The sequence below is a fragment of the Apis cerana genome, linkage group LG14 (genome assembly GCF_029169275.1).
Source record: "Apis cerana isolate GH-2021 linkage group LG14, AcerK_1.0, whole genome shotgun sequence".
Classification (NCBI taxonomy): domain Eukaryota; kingdom Metazoa; phylum Arthropoda; class Insecta; order Hymenoptera; family Apidae; genus Apis; species Apis cerana.
The window spans coordinates 4,625,891-4,641,302 of record NC_083865.1 but is presented as its reverse complement, the minus strand read 5'-3'; the positions used below and the strand labels follow the sequence as shown (position 1 = coordinate 4,641,302).

At 30.5% G+C, this 15,412-nt stretch overlaps 2 long non-coding RNA genes across 2 annotated transcripts; one reads left to right on the top strand and one right to left on the bottom strand.

The window, feature by feature from the left end:
* Positions 1-2,308: 2,308 nt before the first annotated feature.
* On the bottom strand, positions 2,309-6,077 carry LOC133667346 (uncharacterized). Its single transcript, XR_009832758.1, has 2 exons — positions 5,525-6,077; positions 2,309-4,811 (listed from the first exon to the last, which is right to left on the bottom strand). It is a non-coding gene; the product is annotated as an uncharacterized LOC133667346 (long non-coding RNA).
* Positions 6,078-12,809: 6,732 nt separating this feature from the next.
* On the top strand, positions 12,810-14,202 carry LOC133667345 (uncharacterized). Its single transcript, XR_009832757.1, has 3 exons — positions 12,810-13,007; positions 13,171-13,362; positions 13,662-14,202. It is a non-coding gene; the product is annotated as an uncharacterized LOC133667345 (long non-coding RNA).
* Positions 14,203-15,412: the final 1,210 nt, after the last annotated feature.

The window sequence follows — 15,412 nt, the reverse complement described above, 5'->3', positions numbered from 1 at the left end:
TCCTCTAACGAAGTTTCCCCAAACGAAACGTAATTAATCACGGTTTTTGTACTACGTTCTAGTTGTTCGAGTTCAGGGTTGAAATGCTACATAACGAGGATTTCGAAGTTTGGTCGAATATCGGGAAAAAAAGATGGCAGTTCAGGGTTACAAGGAACGAAACGAGGATGATTTGAAATACACATCAGGATAGGAAAAATATTTCTATATCACATGTATGATTTTCAACCAAAAGAGTAAGACCAAAAAACAGATTTAAAAACAAAAAAAAAATTGGAAAAAGAAAGGAAATTCCCTCTTCACGATCTTTGATGTATTGTTTTCACACGATTCTCGATACATTCTTGTACATAATATTTTACTCTTGTAAATAAACTATGATCCGAACGAGTTGGTTCATTATCATCTGTTATTAGCATTGAATATTATTTTCATTGTTCATATTGATTTAAGAATATTTATGAATATTTGTTAATCGATATTAAATTAATATTATCCTTATACAATAACAATTTTTCTCGCAAAATTAAAAATAATCGATGAATTGTTGTTAATCTCTAATTTTTTGATTCCTCGTTTTCGAATTTTCACAAACGCAATTTTGCGAAAACAAACAGATCATGAACTTTATTTTCCAAGATTTTGACTTTGACTTTAAAGATATCTCCGAGGAAACTGATTGCGATTCGGAAATGATAGAAACTGGAACGAAGATCTGCCAAACTTGGAAAAAGATCGATAAGTCTGACCCCGATGCGGTTCAACTTTTCTCTTCCCTTACAGGATACTTAAGGATGCTCGACTTCGAATTGTAATATTTCTTCTTACAGATCGACGTACGAGATCGTTCGCGATTAATTTTATCGTTCACGTGAAAATATGAAATTAAATTATATGATTAACTAGAATTTTAATATTAAATTTTAACAATTATTCTTTATATTAATCCCATTAACACTTTACAATGAGATGCCAAAAAGGGATAAAAGTTATCTTGGGACAACATGTTATTCTACCTACCTCAAAAGAAATAATCTCATAGTAATTTATTCATCGATATTCTTATATGAAGATTAATGTACAAAATCTTTGAAAAAGCAGATATTTTGGTAAACTTTCCATAGAATTGGTAGTATCAGGGATGACAGAGGATAGAAAACTTCGATGAAAGTTATATAACTCGAGTTTCTCCAAGTTTGTGTACTGAATATTCGTTACTCGACAGCTGGCCATCATAAAACGAGCATCACCCAAAAGTTGAAGCCTTTGCTTTTGATACGTCTCGAAAAATCCTAGAATTAAATTTAACGTTTCTAAGAAAAAAATCTTTAAATTTTAAAAATCACTCGACTCGAACTTCCACCGAGTCATTTCTTTACTTTTAAGAACGCAAACATTCCAACAAACTGGCTCAACAATACTCTTCATCAATCGCCACAACCTCGTCTTAAGACGTCAAGAAAGGCCAATCAATCGATTTTCGCTAATGGAGTTAATCAACTTCTTCAACGTTCTCAACGGCTCTCGTTCGCCGCTTCATTTCACTCATTCCACTTCCTCTCGAATTTCACGGGGTAAAAAAGAGGTGGATTCGAATGGAAATTCCGTGGAATTCCACGAGATCGTGTCATTTCACGCGTGCCCATGAATCGCGCGGATCGCAAACAACGAAAGTTCAAAAGACCGAATGGATGAGCCCGTGCTCTTTTCAATTCCCGTTGGAATCGGTTCTTTCAGGCCTCGGTAATATTCTTCGCACGCTTCCAGATCGTGAATCTGGAGGAGACGGCAAGATGGTGGTAGAATTAAACGAATGGATCCGTAAATAAAGCTTTTTGAGCGAGATGACGATGATAATGATGGAACTTACATAAAATGAAAATGTTATTTAATCGTGTTCATTCGTATTATCGTCTGTTTGAGAAGAGAGGAAAAATTTACAAATAATTGGCAACTACTTGGCAAGTTGGACAAATTATCGCCGTTCTACATTTTGCTGCACGTTTAATATTAATGGTATAGAAGAAAACGTGTACTGTTCGTGCTATAACACTATATCCAATTAAAACACACGACCTAAAAATGCTAACGAATTTGTGTTGGCACCGTTTCACGTAGAATTCATCTCCTGATCCCGGGAATTTATAGTGATTTACGCGAAACATGGACACGGTAATTATATTAGCTCTGAAATTTTTATAGATACACAGCCGATATTAGATTATAATATATTTCTGATTCGTATCATTTGAATCATTTAAGTGAAAAAGTATCAGATTTCTGAAAATATAAATAAAACAGATATTTTATAAATAAACAGATATTATATGATGGATTAAATAGAATATTTTACACCCTGTATAATATTCGTCAGATTTTCTTTTTTCCGTCGTTTTTATACACATTTCAATTTATACAACTTTTTCATTAATTATAATTATATTTATCCTAATATCTGTTTAAGGAAAACAATTGTCGAACAGCTCGGGTTTAAAATTATTTCCACACGAAGTACAACCATCGGTTCACGCCGTGGGGAGAAACAACGCGATAAACAACACTCGTGTAATTTTCTCTTTCGTTATCGTTATATACATTATAAAACTCTCGCCATCATCAGAAACGCATCTCCATGGACGAGAAAACAATCGAAATATTTCCCGCCAAGCGGATAGCATCCTTTCGTCGGCCAGGTGAAAGTGAAGTGGCCTGATTAACGTTAATTAAGTTCGACCGGCAAACAACAGTAGGCCGGCTCGCATCGCCGAATTTAGGATACTGGCTGGCTCGAATGCCCGTTAATCAGCGTGGCGTGTCCCTGCGTCTGCTGTTTCACAAACTCGCGGAAAATGTTGAATTAGCATTCATCGCAGCCTGGAATAATTAAGGCGACTCGTTTCGAGCAAGAATATCTCATTGCTCTGTTTCTTCGTTCTCCTCCACTCTTGTATTTGTAGTTTCTTTTTTCTCTCTTTTTTTTTTATTCTTCTCTTTCCTTTGTTTCTCTCTGTTTTATCAACAGTGCGCGTATAAACGTGCGCCAATATCGAACGATTGTTTTTAGTCGAGTCGAATAATATTGAATTTTAATTTTGTTTATTCTTTTGAAGAAGATCGATTTATATATATATATATATATATATATATATATATATCGTTTGTTTTCGATATAGTTCTAATTTATTGTTTAATATCTTTTATTAACGTATTGCTTGTTAAAATTTTTATTATTTATCGTGCAAATGTTACATAGTCGACGTAATGAGTGAGACGTATTTTTTTTCGAGTTGTTAAATCAAAGTTATTATAAATTTAATTATACACCAAAAATGCCTAGACGTAGGCAACCAGCCAACCGTCAGCAAGCTAAGTTGGCCAGACAGCAGGGAATGTCCGTTAATGTATCACGGTGTCGCTTGTCTAGCGAAATCTCTAAATGAAAAATTTTCTAGACACGAGATATTTATATTATTAGATATATAAAAAATAATGTATCGATCATATAAATATAATTATTCTCAATCAAAAATACAAACAAAAATTTTAATACTGCATTATCGAATGGAATTAAAGTATTATGTAAAATATATATATATATATTCTGTTTAAAAAAAAAATTAATATTAATTCTCTTAAAAAATATTTACACACTAATTATCCAAAATCGATCAATTCGACTTACTTTGAGTTACTTGTAGCGTTAATAATCGAAAAAGTAATTGAAAATCGCATTCCATCCATCCAGAGCAGAGAAAATATTCGTTCACATTTCACTAAATATTCCAAAATCGCACTTTTCTAACCTTTGCCTCTAACAAACGATCCGTGTCATTCGGAAACGTATATCGAACGGTAACAAACAATAAGAAATACGCGCGATGGGAATTTCGGTGACAGTGTCAAAGCCGAACTCAAAATAACCGCAAAATCCTGTCTGTTCGTGAAAATATTTTCCTCGAATTTTACGAGGCAAACCGTTTTACCAAACCCTTTCCAAACGCTCATACGAAAGGCGTCCTATTGTGACGAATTAATGTTCCCATATATATATTTTTTACTCTATATTATTGTAGTTAGAATCAAGACGCTTTAAAAATATTTTCTTTAAAGTAATTATCCTGATTTTAACCAATTTTCCAATACAATTGATTTTGTGGATATGTATTTACGTGTTTTATCTTTATTCAGTCTTCATTCAAAAAAAAATTAGATATTTATTAAAACCTTTATTAACTGTTATTTTTATCGATCTTTGCACGCTCATAAATACGATCTCGGTCTATCTAAATTGGCTTCGATTTTTTCAAACAAATATATAATACACGTATATCTCTATAATTAATTTAATTATCTTTAATGTTATTTTAATTCTAATCTAATTCGCACGCGATATCTGCACGCGTACATAGCTTCAAACGTATTCGTTAATCCCAAAAACAAATCTATTCCTCTTTTAGTTTACTCGGTACTATCGGTACTATTGATAACGACACCCCGTTAACAAACGTCAATATGTGGCGCATAATATTTGCGAAAAATATTTTTTTTTTTTGAAAAACACGTTTCGATACTACGTTCTGAAGTAATCGAGAGTTTGTGCTCTGGAAAAAAAAAATTCATCATATATAGAGGGATCTCTTGGTGTTGCAGGGATCTCGATTTATTAGTCGAACGTTCTTTCGGCAACGTGCATTGTTACGTCCCTATTGGATGATGATCAATGGTGCAGCAATTTTAGTTTGTCGGGCATGGCTGGTCGAAGGCAAGTTTATCGTAACCCCGGATATAGGAGGAAATTTGAGCTCGTGGATCTGAAAGTTGATTTCGGATTTTCGATGAATCTTTTTTCTCCTTTTTTTTTTTTTTTTTATTTAAATGAAAAAACGACCCGATTAGTTTTTGTGTCGAATTGGACGTATTTTGCCAGAATATAGGAACGTGATATTTTTTTTTTTTTTTAAGATAATTGAAGAATATTTTTAGAAATAATATTTATTAGAATATGGAGATTATGTGATATTTTAATTTAAATGTGCAAATTATTTTATCTTTCGTGATTATAAGATTCTGAATAGCTAATTATTTTCTTGATAATAATATTTTCTTAATAATTTTATATTTTGCGTAGAATCATTAATTATTTTAATATTTATCAATAATGACGTATATGTATGTATATGTATGTATACATATTGTTTGCAAGAAAAAATTTTAATGAAACGCAGAATAATACACTTTTTTAATACACATTCGTTTCCTTTTCCTTTAAATGATATTCAACATCATTTATATTATTAAAACTTTTCAAATTTTCAAATCAAAAGGATGAAAATAATAGATTAGCAAAAGTAAGAACAAATTATCCATCTTCTACCACTTTAAAATAATAAAACTTAAAAATAAAAATACAATTGTTTTCCAATCTGTCAATTAATTAAACTAAATATCATATTTCATTATTACAACTATTATTCTCATATATCTCCTCATCTCAACGATTATAATCGCAAAAAAAAGAAATTACCATTGAAATGTATCGGGAAAATCAATAATTCGACGAAAGAAAGTTGATCAAATCGTAACGATGAACCTAATCGCGATCATTTCACGCATTTCCACACAAGAGAAATCGGTTGATCGTGCGACTTCGCCACTCAGGATTGTCCCGGAGCAACGATATTAAGACCACTCTCGTTACGTGCTTGCGAGCATATAAAGGTGCTTAGCTAACCGTGCGAACCACCATTCGAAATCAGCAGGGGGAATTCTCGCGTACGTTCGAAACGATACACTCGCCACTTTGATCGACGAACCGAGACTCGCAGTGTTACGCAAGCCTCTTCTGATGTCCCCCTTCTGGGGAATTAGATTATAACGACGCTCCGTGTTTAATTAAAGAGTTAGAATTTCCATTTCTGCCGCCGTTATACGCGTGTGTCGTTCCTACGGTTCTTTAACTCTTCTGTCCCACCGTTTTCGAAATTCACGAATGAAATAAATTGATGAATCAAAGTGCGGTCAAAGTGGACGATAAAGATTTTGATTTTGAAAGGGGAGGAGATTTTAGGGGGAGATTGTTTGAAATGAAATTCAATTCGTCACGTAATTAAGCTTCGTTAAAGAGTTACGGAAAAACGTAATTTGTTGTTGGATACTTAATGTTTCTTTTATCAAAGTATAAAATAAAATGTATTAAAACGTAATATAGAATAAAATATAATAACGCGTTAATAAATGAAATAATGAAATTTACAATATAAAAGTGAATTGATCCCGTAGAATATTTATTTTCATTTAATGAGCGGGAAATCGTATTGAAAGCAATTCAAAATGTTGCAATAAATGAATATTTATAATTATTTATATAATATAAATTTACTATTGCAATAAATTTTATATATATATAATAATTAATATAAAATTTAATAGAAGAATAGAACTGCAAAATTATTCATTATCGAAACTTATCGTTAAAAAAAATTAGAATGGTAATTTGGTTTGATTGTAATTAATATACAATTTAATAAATTTGATAAATTATAGCATTTAACAGCTTTTTAACAAATCTTTTGTGTACAAATATCTATCGATAAAAGTAGGTAGAATATAGATATGAGATATTTTACTCGATCACTTCTCCATTTTAATTGTATGTATTATTCATACATTCCATCGATTTTTAACATTTCATCGCGTTGCAATAAATATCACCTAGAACGAGGCAAAAATTTTATTGCTCTTAATGATTGTTTTAATATCTCTATACCTGGATTCCTGATAAAATTTATTTTTATTTATTTAAATTCTTTCAATTCTCGCTATCGATTTTACAATTGTTTTATAAGAGGATGATGAGAATAAAATAATTTACGTAATCCGTAACAACAATTTGAAGCATTAAAAATACCATAAAAAGAAAGATTTGGATAAAAATATAAAATGGAAATGTTATTTTTGGAAAGACGAGATCCTTGTTCATCTTTAATGGTCCCATTCAAAACGGCTAAAAACAATTAGTTTGGTGAATAGAATTTTACGATGGAATTTTAATACGTTGTTTATTGATGAACACTGGCATATCGTGCGATATCATCGTGCCACTCACCCTACGTGATAAATGTTTTCGCACGTTTAATCTCCCGCCGATGGAATTTTAATGGTTTCCTTAGGATTAATTTTCCGATGACAAATGGAATTTTCTTCGAATATTGAACTGTGTTACGAATTTTTCCACGAAATATCAAGCAATATTTTTCAGACGCATGCATCTTTCTTTTTAACAAAATATTAAATTTCAAATATCGAATGTCTAAAAAGTCTAAGATCATTTCAAAATTTTTATTCAAAATAGAAGATTAATTTAACTTACATTTATTATATTAAAAAAATATTTCAGACAAAAATGATTAAATAGTTTCTTCAAAGGAGGCTACACTTGACGTTGTTATTAAAATTTTATTGTCAATCAAGAGTATGTAATTCAACAAGGGTTAGCAAACGAAATTCTCCTCTACTCTTGAAACTAATTAATCGTCTGAAAAATTTTTTAACACTGCCAAAAACAAGTAAAATAAAAATACATCAGGCGATAGGTTTTTACATGCAATTCAACCATCAAGATTTAAATCGCATACAAGCAAATCCTTTAAATCCATAATAGCTACTTTTCTACAAATACACCTCCTCCTAGTTCAAAAACTCTTCGACTTTCTTTCAATGTCTTTCCATCGATACTTTTCAACTTTTCCCCCTCCCAACCTCCCAAATCCTCCGGAAAATGTCGCGATAAATCCGCAGCCGCTTGGCAATAACTATCGAAGTGGAAGGGTTAATGGACTCGATCGAAGTTCAAACAACGACAAGGGTTGGGAAATCGAGGCGACATACCGACCACCATAAACCAGCCGAAGAAACATTGACATACTCATTTTGACGTTGGCCCCAACGACAAATTTGTCGATCAATCCCCGGGACAGATTAGCTTCATTCCACCACGGTTCTAAATTTCGCGTGAAACGGCCGGACGTTATCGATCCCCCCAAAGATCGATCGAAAGCGGATATAATTTTCTCTCTCTCTCTCTTTGGTAGGATAGAAATTATGCGATTGTTCATACAATCGCGTTAAATGGCTACAAGACAATCGTTTCACGTTTGACGTGCAAACATGCTTACGCGGAACGACTGTAATACGTAAACAGCCACGGTCTCTGGTTGCGTTAACAGTATTCCGTGCGTAGTGTACATTTCTGGCTGGATTGCAGAGGGGATCCTGTTGAACGATGGAATCTGATTAGCGGAGACCTTGTCGCGTTCTTGGATAGAGTTAGACTTGGGTCGGAGATAACAGAGGAGAAGGGGGACGAGTTGATTAAATATTTTAAAATGTATAATGTTGTGACTGGAGATGGGTCGAATTAGAATTTAGAAACTCGTCTAACTTTTGTGAATTCCGTCAAACTTTTGAAAGTGTTTGTCTTTTCGTTTCTTTTTATTTATTTGTTTTTTTCTTGTTTTGAATTAATAAATTTTGGTTTCTCGAAAATTCGAGAATAACAGGAAGATGAAGTTTTAGAATTCGAAGTTTTTTTTTTTTTAATCTTTGGATGTGGGAGAACTCAATGTAGTTCAATAACAAAATTAAAATTTTTACGTTAAAGCATTGTCTTTTTAGATGAGTATATCTTAAAAATCAAACGCGCACGCTATGAGAGAATCTTTACAATATGTGTATTATTCGAAACATTCGATTGTTAAGTCTTAGAACGAACAACGGATATAATAAAGAGAAGCGAATTGGAAGGAATCCAGTTCCAGTAAAATGGAACGAACAACGGAAGCGGGACGTTTATGCAAGTGGAACGTGAAACGAGGATGAAATTGACTTAATTTAATCTTCAACGATCACCTTGCGAAATTTGTTTGGGTTACGTTAGAATTTTTTTAGAAATTTAAGAAAGGGAAAATTGGTTTGCGACAAAAATTTTGGGATATAAACAACGATCCAAGAGATTGAAAAACGTTAATAAAATAATAGACTAATATACAGCATAATTTAATAAATAAATAAGAAATAGATAGAACAAGTATATATAGATTGTATGAGAGGATTAAAAATAAAGTGAAATTTGTTCTCTCGAAATTTTCTTCTCATAGGGATATACATTAAAATAAAAAATAAATTTAAGTGTCCATCATAAGGTAAAAAGTGCGTTTCGCAATATAAAGTTAACAAATTAAAACTTCGGTTCTTCTAACTTTTTTTTCGATGCACTTACAGCAGCTTTGCAATTAAAAAGTTGTAAGTTAAACTTTCCCTGTGGAAGAGTATCGGCTCGTTGGAAGCCAAAGGGGAATAAATAAACGAGACGATATTAAAACAATTTCGAGGATGTTCGTATCCAGTGTACATTCCACGCGTATTTAAACATTCTCTTTGAAAGATGAAAAGAGGGAATAAATTAACAAAAAAAGCTTGTTTATTCGCGTCAAAGTGTCACGGTGCAAATTACTCCTCGTGGATGCCTATGAAAATTCTAAAGAGGAAATTGCACCTTCCAAAGTAACGCGATTTAATCATAAATATATTAAAATATTTTAATCTTCGAATTTTTTAATAAAATATATTTTTACGTGCACTTTCATTGAATTGAATTTATATGTGTTTATTAATTTAATAATTTAAGAACGATATCTTTTTAGGAATATCAAATTAAATTTGATTTTATTTAAAGCAAAAGGAATTACTTTTAAAATTCTGACTTCAACAATGCTGAATAAAAAAACATTCATTAAATTCGAATCAATTATATTATACCTACTTGAACAATACAAATCCAATTAATCTTTACATTTTACTATTCATATACTAATCAAGATTCATCTATATGCAAAATATAAAATATTTTAAAAAAATATATCCATGTAAAATATGGATTGCCATCTTTGCTAAAAGAGATCCTATAATTGGAACTATCCAATCAGAATTCTGTATCTAATATAATTCAACGAACAGTATTCAATCGTGCAGAAAATCAAAAAATCCTACACTGTCAAAATGAACGAGATTTCTAAATCACTAATTCTCAATCTTTTTTAAGATATTTTCTTGCCTGCTATTATCCCTCAATACCTTATCTTTATAACAAATAAAAAAATCGTCAAATAATAAGGATAACGATATCAATTCCTTAGAAAACACTTAGTAACCCTCTAAGAAACACCTGACAATCCTTAGAAGTCCTTATTTGGCAACCCTCCAAAAAATATTTGGCGATCCTCTAAAAAATATGATCCTGACGATCCCTTAAAAAAAACAATTGACTCCTACTTGGCAACTCGTAAGAAAGCTACGATCTACGAATTGAGAACCACTATTCCTGGTAAAAGAAAATTAGCCTCGCTTCTACTATTAAAACACGGTCTCGAGTCTGGGATTACCATACAAAAGCCTTTTAATTTCGAACGATTTTATACGACGATGATTATCAACCGATCCTCTCCTCCATCAACAGCAAATTGCCTTTTCACCTTTCCATTTAACATCGATGTAACATCGGGGAATAGAGTTACGATTCGAGGGATCGTTCGATAAGATCGAGGGCCCTTCCTCATCGGATTGGGGTTGGGGAAAAAATGATAAGATGAGAGAGAGAGAGAGGGAGGGAAGAAAAACAATGATAGAAGAAAAGGGAAGATTATCTGACGAAGAGATCGACCAGTCATGGTCGATCGTGCCTCGCAACCGATCGCCAGAGACCGTTTCCGGTATATTCGATTTCCTGCACGCGAGAGTCAAGAGGAAATTGATTCGAACGATGCGCCGCCATCGCTGCATTTCAAAGTTAGGCTTGGAAAAACGAATCCCCTCCCAGAGAAAAATGTAGTATCGAGCTGATGAGAGTTGACATCGGAACCCGCTGTTTGCGTTGGACGTTCAAGAGATACCTTTATCGTCGTTTAATTATTATCTGAACGATTGTGTCGCGAGATAGAATATTAGGAAGATTTAAACCGTAATGAATAAGAGATGAAAAATGTTTAATGCGGAAATGATCATAATTATAATTATTATCTTCATTAGAACGATTAGAATAAGAACAAATTAATGATGATGATTATTACAGTGGTTGGAATGGTGAATTTTGTTTCATTTTATATAATCATTCGATTATTTTTTTTAAAATATCCTCTTTCATAATGGCAAGCAAAATTCTAGAGTAGTAACAAAGGAAATCAATTTTCTGTCGTTACCAACGTAACAATGGAGACCACATCATTAAAGCGAAACAAACGGACTCTTACTGAAATTTTCTTTTAACGAATATTGATTTCATGGATTATGATTCTAATCATGTTTCTGAAGTATAATAAAACTAAAATGCAGTTCTACCTGAATTACAAACATTCTCATTATTTTATTCTACGAATTTATCTCATCTATCTTAACAATTTAAATTTTATTATATAATTGTTAATATGTGTATTGATATAGTCAATATTTTATGATTGTCATATTTCACTATTATTAATATAACCATTATAAATTTTAATGATAATAAAAGAAATGAATAATAGAAATGAATAAAATTGTGAAATAAAATCATTTATTGTTATTGTTAATTTAAATAATACAAAATATTTTGATCTAATTTCTACTAAATGAAACTTGAAATATGCTGTATTTTATAATAGTTCGAAGAATTATTGTAAATATAATAAGTGCCTTACATTCGTTATCACATTCTCCTTTTCTTTTTTTGCTTTCCTTGATCTAATAACTGTACCTTTTAGCTGCATATTTACGATTTTTTTTCCTCTTTTTTCTCTTATTTTTCCATAGTCACGATAAAAAGTGATCATAGAGTAGAAAATTGCCCACAATTTATGATGAATTTCAATAAGGTATTGATAATTTAAACTTTTTTCCTTTAAAAACAATTTTAAAGCTTTTTAAATATCTTAAAGAAAACTTAAAGGTTTCTTAAGTATATAGATAAATGAATGAATACACTAATCTTAATGTTACATTCTATTCATATTCATATTCGTATCGCCGATACAAGAACAATGCAACGATTGAGAATCTTATAGTAAGAGAGATACAAGTCCACTCTTACGTTCATTTAACTTTAAGAAAATTAAAAATTATTAATTTGATTGCTCAACAGAACGGAAATAATATAACTGTATCTTTACATAATAACTAAAAATATAATCTAATAAATATTTTACAAACCTTTTTATATTATATATCATAACTAAAAAATTATTAAAATTAGATCCTTTCACCTAAATCCTTCCCACCTAATAATTATCTAATTATACTTTTCATTGTTGAATTCAATCAATGATTAAATCTGAAAATAATAATAATAAGAGAAAAAACGAAACTTTTATTCCACTTTTACTTTATATCTCCTATTATAAAAATTACGAAAATTATACTTAAAACAAAAAAAAACAAGAATGAATTGAACCATTCTACTACCATGCTCCATATACAAACATTCGTTAAAATAAAATAACGAATTTTGTAAAAATAATCGGACGAATGTTAATCAAAACTCTATCCTAATTAATCTCTGAACGATCTCGTTCGTCCGCAATAATTAAACACGTCAAAACACGAAAACACAAAGTCGAGATTTTGTCGAAATATATTCGAACGGATATTCGGCGTCGTCGTCGGAGAAACTGTTGCGGAATACAGATATTAGAGGATCATTTATCTTACTTACGCGATACCGGCCCGATGAGCCTGACCCATTACAGTCGCCGGGGAGTAAAATTCCTCCGGCCCCTGGTCTAGTTTCTTCCTACGGTGGCGAGTTGCCACCTTCGGGGATCAATATTCATTAGGGCGTGCGACTAGCTTTCTCTGCTCCCAACGGCTGTTCACGGTTCTCTGTACTCATCGATTAATAGTTGGAAGGTTTGATTGACCGATCGCCTCGCAAACAGGGTGTAGTTAATCGTGATGGGATTTGCGTGCATCGGCCGCCTCTGGTAATCGTTTTACAAGAGAGAAATATTCGAGGAGGGGGGAGGGTGATGTATCGGCCCTGCGTGCAAACGAAACTTTCCGCGTGGAGGAAACTTATTTATTTTTCCTTTCTTTTTCTTCTTCCTTTTTTTATTGATACTTAAGAAAGTTCTTTTTTGTTTTCAGATCTGTCTTGTATTCGTGAAATGCTTGCGTTTGAAATGTTGAAAATTGAGATTATCGAAGGAAGAATTGGGATTGTATCGTCGATTGGAAGAATGATGAAGAGTGTGAATTTTTAAAAGAAGCAAGGAAAGAAGTGTTGTTTGTAATTGCAATAGAATGTCCGAATTTTTGTTATGATCATCCGAATATAAGGTGAGCGCACACACACACACATATATATATTTAAAAACGATTAATTTATTCTTTATAATGCATTTTTCTTATATATAATAAATGTCCATATTTATAAAATTGTTTAATTTTTATTTTAATTGTAAATAAATGTCAAAATGTAAATTGAATGAATGCCAGATTATTTTATAATAAATGTGTTTCAAGAGATCTCGTTGAAACGAACGAATCGATTCTTTTTTTTTTTTTTTTTTTTACATAAGCAAATATCATTATAAATTTTAAAATAATTACACGTATTCTTGAATGTTACAATTTAGATCATACATTAAATAAACAACGATGATTGCGATTTGCACAGAGGATAATACCAATGATAATCGTTTTATGACGCGATTGTAAAGACTCCAACTGAATCTACTATCTGGGTCAACCAATAAAGAAATAAATATGAACGATAAAAGCTCATGTGTATTCCATCGATCGGAAAATTTTTAGTCGAAAGAGGTGGATAGAACTTCTCTCTTTTGTATCTGTTCGATATACGAGATGAAAAGTAAATAATAGAAGTAAGAAGGGAACAATATTATTCTTGATCCATGACAACGTGTATTCTATACTCTTTGATATCGTTTTCTTTATCGCAATTTTTGTAAGAGTTTATCTAACTAAAAGCATTAGTTTTTACTTTGACAAGGAAGAATTTCTCGAATATTGACATGATGTATTAAAATATTATTTTATATGATAAAGATAAGAAATAAATTAAAAAATTAAAATTATCTAAACGAATATATTTATATTATCGTTCTATGAGTGTATTAAAAAATATAATATAAAGATTAAAAATAACAGAATAAATAATTTGAATTACTTATTTTGCAGTGATAATAATTTTTCAACACTTTTTTGTTATTTCATTAATTGAAATAATTTTTTATTTTTAATTAATTTTATATTAAAAAATAATTTTATAATAATATAATAAATCATACACTTTCCAAGTTTGAATCTCATTAAAATATTATTGAAATGTATGATTCATATATTAGCACATGTATGAACACCCACATCAAATCTAAAAATAAAACACAGTCATGTTCATGAATTCATAATAATAAAATCTTATGATATAATACCAAATTTTTAATTTTATAAAAAATCTTCAATACATTTTTTTTTATTTTACTTCTTAAATATAGTAATTTTCTTGTATTAAATTTTTCTATTTTATAATTAACATTACCGATGATGAGATATAAAAATCTTTATCAATCTTCAACTTCATCTTTAAAAGGAAAAATTTTCGATGTTAGACATTTTATGCTATGAACAAATCATGCAAATTTCTTTTGTAAAAAGTCGACAAAATGATTATACAAGTAAGCAAGCAAGAAAGGAACATGATGTCATCGACATTAATTATAAATGATATCATCTCCTTAATAAGTTTCTCTCGTTTCTTTCCTTCCTTTTTTGTTTTTCAGAAAACAAGAAGCATCATCAATATTTTTATAAAAAAATTATTAATAATTTGAACAGCAAATATATATTTTAATTTTATATATATTTAATGTGAAGTACTTAAATAATATTAAATTTCTATTAAATTTACATACAATTTTTTATCAAATATAATATAGATAGAACTTTTATCAATATAGAATTTGAAATAAATATTTTTATTTTTCCGCAGATACATACTTAATGAGATTTCAATTTAATTTACATGTAATAGGTAAGAAATGGAAAATGAATGTGCATATCAAACATCATGAATCAATGTAAGAATGGTTTGGAATATATCAATTCTTAATTGTGAATAGACAAATTGAAGAAAAATATATTAAATACTTTTTACAAAAAAAGAAAAATAATTTTTATATCTTATTATTATATAGCTTTATTATTAAAAAATATCATTAACATATTTTTAAATTTTCAGATAATTCCATAATTTTTATATAATGAATTACCAACAGACATGCACATAATTAATAAAGAGATGAGTGAGATATTCACATACATATGCATATCAAAATTTTTTCATTGGAAATTTACTCGAATTAGA